The sequence below is a fragment of the Athene cunicularia genome (assembly GCF_003259725.1).
Source record: "Athene cunicularia isolate RWA chromosome Z unlocalized genomic scaffold, athCun1 chrZ_part1, whole genome shotgun sequence".
Lineage (NCBI taxonomy): Eukaryota > Metazoa > Chordata > Aves > Strigiformes > Strigidae > Athene > Athene cunicularia.
In genome coordinates this window covers 13,528,543-13,539,824 of record NW_020799142.1, presented here as the reverse complement: position 1 = coordinate 13,539,824, position 11,282 = coordinate 13,528,543, and positions in this window count along the sequence as shown.

Here is an 11,282-nt window from a genome sequence, read left to right as displayed (position 1 = left end):
TAAAAACTGGGATGTTTTACTTGGGTGCCTTAAAACTCTAGGTTAAAGTACAGTTTAATTCTTCGATTTTGGTGGTATAAGAAGCTTGTACAAAGCATCCCTGACTAAGACACGGCTCTTCAGCTCTCAATTTTGCATGCTTTGTTAATTGATTTTAATCGCAGGATTGTGTTTTATCTGCAGATGTCACTTCATAGCATGGACGTAAACATCTGGCTTATAGCATTGTACTGGATGCTTTAATTTATGGAGAACAGTTCTAAAATATATGGTAGGCAGGTTATTTAATGATGTTCAGTCTCAATATATGTCATGATTTATAACACAGTGTAGTATGTTATTTGTCACAATTAAGATTATCTACATGTATGAATCACAAGATAAAGATAAATAAAATCCAAATAATTTTGATCAAGTTTTGGTCTCTCATTTCCAAGTGAAGTAATAAAATTGCTACTTCAACATCCTCATCCTGGGCATATCTGCACAGCTTGTTTCTCCCTAAACTAGAAGCCAAAGACCAAGAGACAATGCTAGACCCAGATTTACAGAGATTAAATCTTACCCAAATTTTTGTGACATATTTCTTACTGGCTAGGTGACTACCAGAACCTCAGCAGGTGATCAAACGATGTACATCACCAGGTACAGACACCAAGGTGGAACACTAGTAGGCATGCAGGTATTTAGTGGAGGCCAAATGAATCTGCGCCCAAGAATCATATTCAAACAGATCTCATTTTACAAGGGAGCCTCCATTTTGTGATACAGTTGCTGAAAACACTTTTGTCTAATTTTCACAGCTCTGAAATAAAAAAATATATCTCTGGTTTAAACTATTTTAAGAGAATTAAATTTATCACAAGTTTATTAAGAGTGCAGATTTCCATTTCATCAGAAATAATCCAGAAAAGTCCCATTTTTCTGTCTGCCATGTCTGAACATCGAAAGTTGATCAAGCCAAATCACACTGTGAGACTACTCCTTACATAGTTCTGGTCCTCCCCATCCACTTCATTTTTTCCATTTTTTGGGAGGGGACTGGACAAGGTGGTCATTCCTCAGGAGTCCTTGATTTGGGCTTGGCCTCCCTCCCCTGCCATTGTCTTTCTGAGATCCTTTGTGAGATTTTTGTCGCAAAACATAAAACCTAGATTTAAAAATAAAGAAATAGGCAATAATTCTGAAAAAAATATTTTTATTTTTAAGGATGTATTCGGCATGATAAGACATCTAGAAAATGACTATTTATAATTTATCCATTTATCCTTACAGTCTCAAACTGTAATGACTGACAGTTATGAAAGCACTGGTGGAAACAAATGAAGTAGAGATAAAGTACTATTTAAAAACAAAAGTTGCACCTGGTTTTGCACCTTTGTTTTTGTTTGTTTGTTTGTTTTGGTCTCATCATAGTGCTGCCTTGCTTGGCAGATCTTAGAAGACTTATATTTGAACACACTCAGCACTCTGAGCTATATTTCTCCTGAGCTTATCTTATGCTTAGTTTCATCTTTTCATAAAACTTCTGCCTGTTTCAAAATCACATAGCGAGTGACAGATACATGGTGATAAGTACTAGCATTAGATGGGATAAATACACATTCTGACTGTGGGTTTCAAATACTGCCATTGTGAAACCACACTTGGACACAGAGAGTCTGATTAGAGCCAAGTGTTTAATTTTTTTTTCTACAGCTCACAAGTTCTGGCACAAAGAGCAGGTACATCAGCTTCTACTGCTTTTAGAACAACATAAAGTTCAGTAACACAGTATAAATTCAGTAAACATAACATTAAAGGATTTTTGGCTTCATATCGATAGGGAGGCCAATGAACAGATTATAAACAGGCAAAGAGGGGAATCTCACTTTACTGACTTTGGCCTAAGATTCCCTGAGATAGGGAAAAGAGAAAGCATAATTGTTTTTTTCTACCCAAAACAGCATAATCTTGACTGGTAGCAATGTTTGTGATTAAGATTACTAGATTTTCTCTGTTATAATGTCCTGCTCCTCAAGTGATTAGCTACTCAACAAAACAGCATCTTTAAACAGTTCCCAGTTTCTTTTTACCACCTGGGTTTGCAGCATCAATAATTCTTTGACCACCAAGAATTCAATAGCTGATAATAAACCTAGGAGCATTCAAGCTGCTGCTGTTTCAGTTTTGTGTTGGTTTAAGCCCTGCCAGGACCTGAGACCAGGTTGCTGTTGTCCCTCCCCCACCCTCAGACCAGACTGGGCAGGGAGTGAGATACAAACCCTGGGGTTGAGATGAGGGGAAAATTTAATACAACAGCGTAACAACCACAAACCAAATCACAACGATAACAATAACAGTAATAACAATGAACAGAACAAGAGATATACTGCACAGATACTGCAGTGAGGGTATCGACTCGGACAAAAGTTGTCCCAAAACTCTCCCTGAGCTTGGGTGCCCAGACCTGATGTCAGCATGGTATCAAATAAATGTCTGGAGCTCCCTCCCCACTGATGGGGAAACTTAACCCTATCCTAGCTGAACCAGGACAAATTTATTACCAGCTGTTTAAAAAAAAAAAAAAAAAATTAATATCCAAAAGAAAGCAGAGTATTAATATAGTTTGTCTGTCTCTGTCCCTGCTAACAGGGCTCAAAATAGCTAATCACATGAATGTAGGATCTATCTCTCCAAGACTGTAACAAAGCTCAGTGATGACCATTTGAATTGCCTCTTAATGTGCAGACATGACAGAGCACTCTTTCCTTTCAAAGTAAAGACTCAGTCAGATTGACACTATTTCTTTGAAAGCAGACATGCATTATCAGACCTAGTTAGTCAGGCCAAGAGACCATATCCCTACTTACTCTTACCCTGCTAGTGTCTGCATGAGTTACAAACTCTGAAAGGTACATTTTCACCAAATTACCAGGTACCAAATACTTGCTGCCCCTCACAGCAGAGAAGTGACCTCCCTTGCCACCCTGCAAAGCAGCATCTGTATAACTGCACTAATTACCTGAAAACCAAGAGCACCTCAGTTCCAATCACTGTAGGGCCAAAGGAGTTGTTGGCTCCAAGTGCGTTGGCATGATCAGCACTGAAAGTCTTCTGACTGCTGGCAAGCTCAGTAATGAGTTCCCAGTACTAGGGGATTATCAGATGAGGCCGGTTTTACTACCTCTTTGTTCCAAGCAGAGATCTAAGAAACAATTCACTTGCTAGGGAAAAAGTGTTACTCTCCATCAGTGATAAAGACTTTTTCTTTGAAAGGAATTACAAACAGCAACCATTCCCTGTATCTTAAGCTTTTGTTGAATGCCCCACAGGCTAAGAGATTTAAAAAACCTATATATATCTCTGAATATATATATATTTCATATGTTGTAAGACCCTGAGATGCTATGCGAGCCTGGGATCTACCTGTGTACCTTCCTATTTGCCCTCATGCAACTTCACTGAGTAATATAGAATGTCTGGAATTGACTAAACGCAGGCACTTACTCCACTCAAATCTCCATGAACTCCATGGATTTGCTACTCGTCACAGCTCCAGATACCAGGCATCCCCTGGGAAATCCAAGCATCCCTATGGACCACTTTATCACTGCAAGAAAACAACTCAGAGCAGCACAAAGACTTCCCCCAAAAGATTTGGGAGCAACTTCCTATTCATTAGAACTGTATGCTCCAGCCCAAAGACAAAGGAGCACCATCAAGAGGTTCAGCTTTTCTCCATCAGCAACCCCAGAAACACCCTTCCAAACCACAAAGGAAGCATCAAAGAGTCTGTCCTCCTTAACCTCCTCTTCAGAGGCATCCCAGTGGAGACAGCCACCTAAAGGCAGTTTTGAGAGGAAATGTAAGAACCATGGATCAACCCACTTCACAGCTTGACAGCTATGAGTTTTAGCAAGTGCCTGGAATTACCAAAGACTGATGGTTTCTCAAAATTCTCAGCAAAGGGTTCACAGACAATTTCCAAACTTTTTCAAACCTTACTATATTTCCAGTGCCTAGCTGGAGTGATGATGAAGAAGTCAGTTCCCTAATACACCCAAAACAGCAGAGGAAACACCTACAGGACCTCAAGGGGAAGAAATCCCAACTCTATTTCTGTTGTACAAGCAGTCTAGAGTCTCTCATTTACAAATGTACGAGTAATTGACTTCCTTTGTATACAGTACCAAAATCTATCTGTATATGGCATTTCTCACAGCTGCAATGAGAGCACCAAACCAGGCAGAGTAATACAACAGAGTATTTCAGTGCAACATCTTAAGTGTTCATAAATTAAGCAAACAGAGTACTGCATCTCACATGTATTATCAATTTATTTTCTATGTAATTTTTGAGTTAGTCACACAGAATTACTATCTCAGAGCTTCATGAAAAAGGAAAAGCAGTTTTGTGCTGAAACCCCTCCACTGCAAGCCAATCCAGCAAGTGCATTCCTTCCTTTCTGTGACATCACTGCCCCTGGGTCTGCATCTGCCAACTTCTATACATACAGAACACGGCACAAATGTAAGAGTTATGCCTTGCTTAGAACACGTTCTTCATGAAGGTAACAGAGGAGTTACTGTGGATTACACAGAACAGGAAGGTGAGTTCAGTAATGACAAAGCTTTTAAAGGTGCATCAGGAGTAAGATTTGATTCTTTTTAGGAAGAAGGGATAATCCAGAGTTGAACTTGAAAGCCGAGAGAAAAAAAAACCTGTCCAGACACAGGAATAGCCAGTTGAGTGTGTGACCCAGTCTGAACTCATTGATTTGAGTACCTTGAGACACATCATGTGGCACAAAGCCCAGAACAGCTAAAGGACTATTTTAAAATTAGTTCATTTTGTGACAAAGTCATTCTGTTAAAAAATATTTGTCAGAAAATATGTATTTCACATTATCCAGAAAGCAGTGTAAATGCATTTTATGACACCGTATTGGTTCTTGCTAATCACGAGGAAACTTGTAACTATTCTGAAGACAGGAGAAAGTTAAAATAAATGTTGTAACATGTAACAGATAATTTGGCACTTGGTTACGGGTACCAATGGAGTGGAATGCTTTTAACTGTTAAGGTTTAAATACATCTGCTAGTGGACAATTTTTAAAAAGCGAGTGATAGGTAACCATAGGTGATCATTACCAAGCTGCTTTTCAAAAAATTCCCCTGTGACAAGGTAGCATTCTTGGTCAAGGGTCTGGAACACATGTCCTATGAGGAGCGGCTGAGGGAACTGGGGGTGTTTAGTCTGGAGAAGAGGAGGCTGAGGGGAGACCTCATCGCCCTCTACAGCTCCCTGAAAGGAGGGTGCAGAGAGCTGGGGATGAGCCTCTTTAGCCTAGTTGAAAGCTACAGGACAAGAGGGAATGGCCCTGAAGTTGCACGGGGAAGGTTTAGACTGGATATTAGGAAGCATTTCTTCACAGTACAGGTTGTTAGGCATTGGAATGGGCTGCCCAAGGAGGTGGTGGAGTCCCCATCCCTGGAGGTGTTCAAGAGCTGGGTCGGTTTAGAGCTTAAGGATATGCTGTAGGTGGGAACTGTGCTAGGCGAATGGTTGGACTAAATGATCTCCAGGGTCCTTTCCAACCTAGATGATTCTGTGAAAACACAGCTGGAAATTCCCAAAGGTTGTGTATAACGCGGGTGCAATGCTTATATGATAATCAGTGAATAAAGACCTTGGTGCCTGGGTATGCTAATTTACACATGATCTTGAGAACACTGGTGAACTTTCTGAAGCATTAGTTTCTGTAAAATGCATCAAGATGCACTGAAGAACAGAGTGAGCTAAATCAGTCAAGGAGGAAAGAGGAGGGGACTGAAGGGAGACTAAGTGGATTTTACATTTTTCTGCTATCAATAAACAGCAACTGTGTGTCAGTTATGCAACATACGGATTATGGTAAAAAAACCTTTTAATTTCAAAATTGTTTCTCCAAACAATGTGTTGTCGGTATTTTTCCTAGTGCATGTATATATTTTAAAAGGAGTCTGCTAACAACTTCTAGAGACTTACTTGTAATCTTAGCTATGAGTCAGAAATGCTGTTTGTGCTTCTTTTTTTAAAATCTGGACTGAAATTCTGAGATATTCTTCAAATCTCCTTACCCCATCACTTTATCAACAGCTTCCTGTCAGAAAAGTATATTCACTCTGCAACCATGTTAGGTTGCAAAAGAATCTTCAGCAGAAAAAAAAAAAAGAAGGGAAAGATATCTGTCTGTTTGTAACTAACAACATTGAAGGAAACTTGGTCTTTTATCTAACACATTCACCTATAAGATAAAGAGTTCAATATATTATTTTTGTTTAGTTTTTAGAAAACTATAGAATAAGGCTTCCAGCTATTTGCTAATCATTTTGGATGAGTCACAGGAGCACCCAGATACCCTCATATCAGCATAGTCCTTCATCAAATACTTGCATATGAAAATGGGTCAGAGTATCCACCCAGAAAAATCATACTCTTCCTTGTATGTTTACTTCAACGTTATTATGTACTTATATGGAATTGTTAAGCTAATCATATTTTTGCCAAACTGGCTATAACATAATCCACCTATGACTGACCAACTACAGAAGAAAAATTAAACATTTTTCTGTTGTTAAATTTTTTCTGAGGGTTTGAGCTTCTGAAGCCAGAAGGTCACTTGGTTTACGTATACAATATTGGTAGTTGCATTCCTTAAATCTACAAAATGCCACGAAGCTCACTATTTTCCAAAATAGCTTTGCAAACAATGGCAATTACTGCCCAGACGTTTTCAAACACAGCAGGTTATTGGCTTAGGCAGTGATGGAAACCCTAAAAAGAAGATAAATATTTTGAAATGCACTGTAAATCAAATTTGTGCACTGAACTAAGAATGGATTATCTGCCTCTAAACAGCAGAAGATGTTTTAGTTTAAGGGGCTTTTTCCATACTTTCCAGTAACTAGAATTATTTTCAATTGTGTCTTTCTGATTTTTTTAAAATTTTCACAAGATTTTTAGCAGTTCCATTGTAATAAATTACTATAATTAGGTATACATACTTTACTCATTACATTTACTGGTGTCCAATAACTCACAGTTTCTTAATATTTTAATAAAAATTGTATTTTTCAGATTAAAAATTTATTGGGAACAATGCTGTGTTGGTTTCATGCTGCTCTGCAAGTACTTACATTTATCTACAGTCTCAACTGAGCAAATTTCTGTGATGTAACTAACTGAACCCTTGACTAAGTCTGTGAGGAGAATTATTATACTGTGATGTACTATATTTTGATCCTGTGGTACCAAGACAAAGGCAGCCACCTTTTGCATCCTTCATTTCAGAAAGTGAGTATCTGGACAAGAAAAAAAGACAGCCCAAATGGGAATTCATATAATTGACTGTCCAAGCAGCTTTAGCTAGTATCAATTGAGAGATAAGACCAGGAAGCCAAAGACACCGGTTTTATGTATGTGCACTCAAAGATAGTTAAGAATTATCAGGTTTCTGACTTCGAGCCATATTCACATTCTCTGGCAGAGCAAGGCTGTTGTAGGATGAAGACAACATTACCTTAATACTCTCTGATGAGTCATTCAGCAGACCACAAGTTCAGGTTCACTGGGCACCTTCATGAAAGAAGTAATATAAGTAAGCCAGGATGCTGCTAGATTGTTGTTGAGGGTTTACTAATTAGTATAGAGCTGGTATTGCATCCTTCTCTTTCCTAGCAGATCACAGATGTTAGAGACAAAGAGAATATCATCAGAATAGCCCTGGGCTTTGGCAGTTTCCATCTGGAAGACAATCCCTTGAAATGACCCCCAAGGAAGCAGCATTTCACTAAGTCAGGTCATTATTTTTATAAAATGGGCATCAAAGCTTTTATAAAATTATTTCCTTCACTGAGAAAGATAACTGACACATCCTAAAAACTGTAGTGAGTGCTCCATTGTTAATCAGAATTTGATATTTACCCCGCTACACCTTGTAATTTTATATTGTCTGAAAGTATTTGTGACTCCTACTGAAAGACTACTGCAATTACATTAATCCAGTTCCTACTTTTCCTCTCACACTTAAAAAAGTAATTTTCTAGCTTTCCTCAGTATACAGAGGGGGGAAGATATGAAACAAGTAAATCATAAGGCTTAGAAAAGGGCTAATAAGAGAATAGCAACTTAGAACTTTGGGTTTGGTTTGGTGTTGTTTTTGGTTTTTTTGTCTTTCCCCAAGACAGTTTCAAGATTTTTTTGAAATCCTAGTTTAATATTTTTGAGAAGTAGGGCTGACTATTCATCTGTGCATCCTTTGCCAAACTTCCATAGACAAAGTACAGGTAAGTACCTGTCATTAAAAGCAACGTCCAAGACGAGCATAAACTTGATCAAAATAAAGATAAACATACGCTGTTGTATGACACACATGGTATAATAAGGAAAACACAAGCAAAACCAAGCTGACATTTTACACATAACCACAGAACTCCATTGCACAATTCTGGATATCCTGTACAAGGTGACTGCTTTTGTAATCAAGTTGCTCAAACCACAGAGGAATTTCAGTCCAAAGTTTACCAAAACATCTTACTGCTCTCTTACCCTTTTACTCCTAAAGAAGATTCGTTTTATTGTTTTGAAGGCTTTAAGTCTCAGACTGTTAACAAGCAACATACCTCTTGGCAGCTCTTCACTATCCTGATGACCAGCTCAGAGTCAACACATGCTGTAAGTGTTTGTTCATCAGCTCAGCAGAATTACACAGGACTCAGGGAGCATCTGGAATTCAAGAACATTTCTGTCTTTGTGGCAGGCTGATTTATGGACATAATTTTTGCAACTGCTGATCATTTGCAGCTCACTCATTTTTTAAATACAGCACAGCCAATTAAAACAGGCGATCCAAAGAGGTATAGAGTTCAGTTCACCACTAAAAGTCGCTGAGAGAGTCATGTCTTCTTTCTTTTAACAGTATATATAGCATTTCAGAGGTTCACTGAAGGAATTAAACTGACAACAGTCTCTGTCTCTTCAGTCCTTGCATGGGCCCTCTACTCTCCATCCTGAGGACTGAGCTTCTGCAAGGGAAGTCCCCTTGGTGCCTCTGAGCTCAAAACTTTTCTACAAGTTTCTTATGCTCCATCTACCCACAAGAGCCATATCCTCTTTGCTGCAGGGTCACCTCTGGCTGGGACCTGTGGTCTCCACCAATTCACCCAACATTCGTGCTGGGATCCCCTCGTTACCTGAGATTTCCTCAGCCCCTCACACCCTCTCAGGTCCCCTACTCCATCTCATGGCTTCGCTGTCCATCCCCATCCCTTGACCCCTCTGCAGCTTCCCCGGCCCAGCGGGGTCCCTCCCTCATTGAGTGGCCCCACTAAGGCACATGCCCCAGAGCTGCAGCTCCACAATGTCTCCCTCACCCCACCGCTGGCCTTCTACCTCAGCTTGAGCATGCTCCCTTTGGAGCTGGGTGGCTGCTCACTGTGGCATTCCCTTCACTTCTCCAGGTGAGGAGGCAGCTGCCATGAGCCAGCGAGGTCCATGGATGCTCCTTACCCAGGGTGCTCCCCAGACCCAAAGCTTCCCAGTTGAAGCTGAGCCACATGCAGCTCTCAGTCTCCCCTTGAGTGGCAGCTGCCCACAGAGGTGACCTGTCACGTCTTGGAGCTCAGCAGCATTCCACACCATGCGGAAGCGATCAGGGCAACCCCCAGCCCCAGACAGACCCTGTGACAGGCTTGCATACATCAGCACCCCAGCCTGGCTGCAACTCTTGAGCTGCCATGGGTCACAGCTGGGCTATCAAAATGGGTTGAGGGATACTCAGTGCTGCAGGCAGCAAGGATAAGAGGAGGCTGCTGGCCAAATTTGAAAGATGCCCTGGAAAGAGCACGTTTCTTGAGTGCAACCTGTCACTGCCATGTGTGCCAGGCGATGGGAAGACCATGTCCCATGGGAAAGTATTTGATGCAGTGCTGTCCAAGGCACCACGGAGGCACCTGTGATGTCTGAAGCTACATCCACCTGTTTTACTGAACATCTGCCCACAGCTTGGGCGTGCCAAGCAGCAGCCAGCAAGTCTGCAGTGACATGTTATTCTCATATTAGGGGAAAAAGGGCCAGAGTTTTACATCTAGAAGAGAGCATCCAGAGCCATAAAACCAAGGTGCCAAACACATAGTTCTCAGTAGTTTTTATTAAAATTTAGGATCACCATGACTGCAAGAAGTGGCAAAAAGAGCATAGCAATTTTGCAAATCTGGGGGGGGATACTTTACAGAAGGATGTTTGTCTTAATGCTTGAGACCCCTCCCAGGTTGATTAGGATAAGAAAGTTAAAAAAGATAATAATCTTTAATAATAAAAAAAGATAAAAGTCCATGTTCATAGACTACAGGACATCCTCCTGAATTCCAGTGCTGTTAGCTTTACAAACATTTTACCAAGGACTGCAGTGAGCAACCAAAACTGAGGCAACTTCTTAAATCTCACTGAAAATCCTGAGATGGAATATTCTTCCCTTGAACCTTCCCTTTGCAGCTGGTGCAAAACACAACAAATTATTTTCCCCTTTTATTTAAATAGGCTGTTCTGTACTCTAATTCACGAGGACTCTGAGTAAGATATAGTTAATTGATACACGTAATTACAGCTGTCATACCCCCCCTCCTCCCTAGAAACTCAGTTACCAGCATATCCTTGATAAATGGTTGTGAAGAATATTACATCTGAAGTCAAATGTTATCTGCTAATTGACAGGATGGTTTCAGCAATGTAACCTTATCTTAGGTAAACAAACTTCTAAGGAAACTTTGAGCCAGGAAGGCCAAATGAGATGTTTGAGATTCCTTTTTTGCTGCAGAAGGTCTTGTTTTGATAGTGCATGTCAATAGCAAAGGCTAAATGTGAAAAAGAGAGACCAAAAGAGAGGTTCAGTTCCTTCTGTTTATATTTGCTCCTAACTCAATGTTTTTCATACTAAGAAAAAGCATCTTGAGGGGGTCTTTAATTATTGCAGTAGAAAAATTATCTTTATCTAGTACCTTATTTAAAAAAAAGGCACCTCTAGCATTTGTTTCTTTAAATTCTTATTTAGATTTTATGTTTGTTTTTACATTTCAATAAATAATTCACAAAACCAGCCTAAAATTAGCATTTTTACAATACAACAGTGTTAAGTTACAGATAAAAACACTCTTAATATTCACATTAAAGTATCAGATCAAAGCAGCAGTACTGTACACTGAATTCACACACATGTGAAAGCAGTGAGGAAGAGGAAAAGCAGTCACCCGGGGGAGATGACG